At 40.5% G+C, this 2123-nt stretch overlaps 1 non-coding gene across 1 annotated transcript; it reads right to left on the reverse strand.

Annotated features, from left to right (window-relative positions):
• Positions 1-1472: 1472 nt before the first annotated feature.
• Positions 1473-1579, reverse strand: LOC141716058 (small nucleolar RNA R71). Its single transcript, XR_012572790.1, has one exon. It is a non-coding gene; the product is annotated as a small nucleolar RNA R71 (small nucleolar RNA).
• Between the last annotated feature and the right edge of the window lie 544 nt (positions 1580-2123).

Here is a 2123-nt window from a genome sequence, read left to right on the forward strand (position 1 = left end):
GTTATCATGATTTCATATGAATCCATGATGGCGATAAGTTCTATTATGGGCTAATCGTGATCATGGGGTTGCAACGGATTTATTATGGAATTCTTTGGTTAATTGTTTAATACTTTAGTATGTGATGATTGCATGATGTCTAGTATTGGTTGTGCGTATTCGTCTTATGTGCGTCGCGAACATATAAGATAGGGTGTTAATCTCTTGTGAAGCGACGGTGGATCTTGAGATTTAGAACTTGCCATGCTAGCATAGGTTCATGTACGTTGAGCATGATTAGTGGGTAACTCTAACAGTTTTATTTGCCCTATGTAATCAAAAGGAATAACTTGTGCTTAAATCATTGTGTTGTCAATTTCTGTAGACATATAGGAACTCAACATAATTGATGACTATTCAACTTCTATCTTAATTGTGGATGTTTGGTAGAATGGTATTAGTACAATGAAAGTTGGCTTTTATCAGTTTCGTGTTATTCGATTAATATCATCACTGTCACATGCTAAAGGTAATAACAATGGCTATAGAAGGAAGTAATAATGAAGTTGTGATCTCATGAGTGTTTTATTATTGATAAATTGAAGTGTTAGTTAAGTGGTTAATTAAGTAGTTAATTATAGTTAATATTTAATCAACAATTTTAAGTGTTATTATCTTAACATTGAGAAGTAATCATACATTGGTGAGTGAGTTAAATTAGACAATAACTTAGTCTGAGTCTCTGAGGGAACGAACTAGAAATTATTCTATATTACTTGCGAACGCGTATACTTGCGTGAATATTAGTGCGTGATTTCGCCCTAACAAGTTTTTGGCGCCGCTGCCGGGGACTCGGCGTATTTGTTTAGTTTATGTACTTACCATCATTGGTCATTAGGACTCAGTGATTAGGACATAGTAGTTAATTACTCTTTTCGGTTGTGTTTCAGGTACTTTAGCAAGCGTTTATGCAAACTCGTTCTCGTGCTCGCAAGAGGACCTTAGATACAGCTGAGGAGAAAGACGAAGTTCTTGATACACCGGAGAAGTTAGATTTTGAGGATTCGGATTCAGGAACTGAGCAGAAAGAACCAGTAAACATGGGAGATCGTATTGTTCAAGCTGATCCAGCTCTTATGGATTTTTCTCGGCCTAAACTTGATGACATTCAGTCAAGCATCCTTCATCCGGCTATTCAAGCTAACACCTTTGAAATCAAGCCGGGCACTATTCAGATGGTGCAGAATTCTGTTTCTTTTGGAGGAGTGGCAACTGAAGACCCCAACATGCACATAAGGAATTTTGTCGAGATCTGTAGCACTTTTAAGTATAATGGCGTGACTGATGAGGCTATCAAGTTGAGGCTTTTCCCATTCTCACTGAGGGATAAAGCTAAAGACTGGTTACATTCTGAACCAGCTGGGTCCATCACTACGTGGCAAGATCTTGCGCAAAAGTTTCTGGTGAAGTTTTATCCAATGGCAAAGACTGCTGCTATGAGGAGTGCTCTTACTCAGTTTGCGCAGCAACCTACAGAATCTATGTGCGAGGCTTGGGAACGCTACAAGGAAATGTTGAGAAAATCTCCACATCATGGAATGCCGGATTGGATGGTAATCACTGGTTTTTATAATGGTTTGGGGGCCCAATCTCGGCCCATGCTCGATGCAGCAGCTGGAGGCGCCTTATGGGCTAAGAGCTATACTGAGGCGTACAATCTTATTGAGACGATGGCTGCAAATGAGCATCAAAACCCAACTCAGAGGATGACGGCAGGCAAGGTAGCAGGTATTCTGGAAGTTGATGCAGCCACCGCTATTGCGGCCCAGCTCCAAGCGCTATCAATGAAGGTTGATTCTTTGGCTACGTATGGAGTTAATCAAATAGCTATGGTTTGCGAGCTTTGTGCAGGTTCTCATGCTACGGATCAGTGTTCTCTTGTCAACAAATCTGTTCAGTATGTGAATAATTATCAGCGACAACAGCAGCCTGTGCCAGCGACCTATCATCCTAACAACAGAAATCATCCAAATTTCAGCTGGGGAAATAATCAGAATGCTATTCAGCCACCATATCAGCAAGGAGTGAGTAAACAGTTTAACCCACCTGGATTCCAGCAACCACAGCAGTATGCTACAAGACAA

This window comes from Apium graveolens, chromosome 3 (assembly GCF_009905375.1).
Source record: "Apium graveolens cultivar Ventura chromosome 3, ASM990537v1, whole genome shotgun sequence".
NCBI lineage: Eukaryota > Viridiplantae > Streptophyta > Magnoliopsida > Apiales > Apiaceae > Apium > Apium graveolens.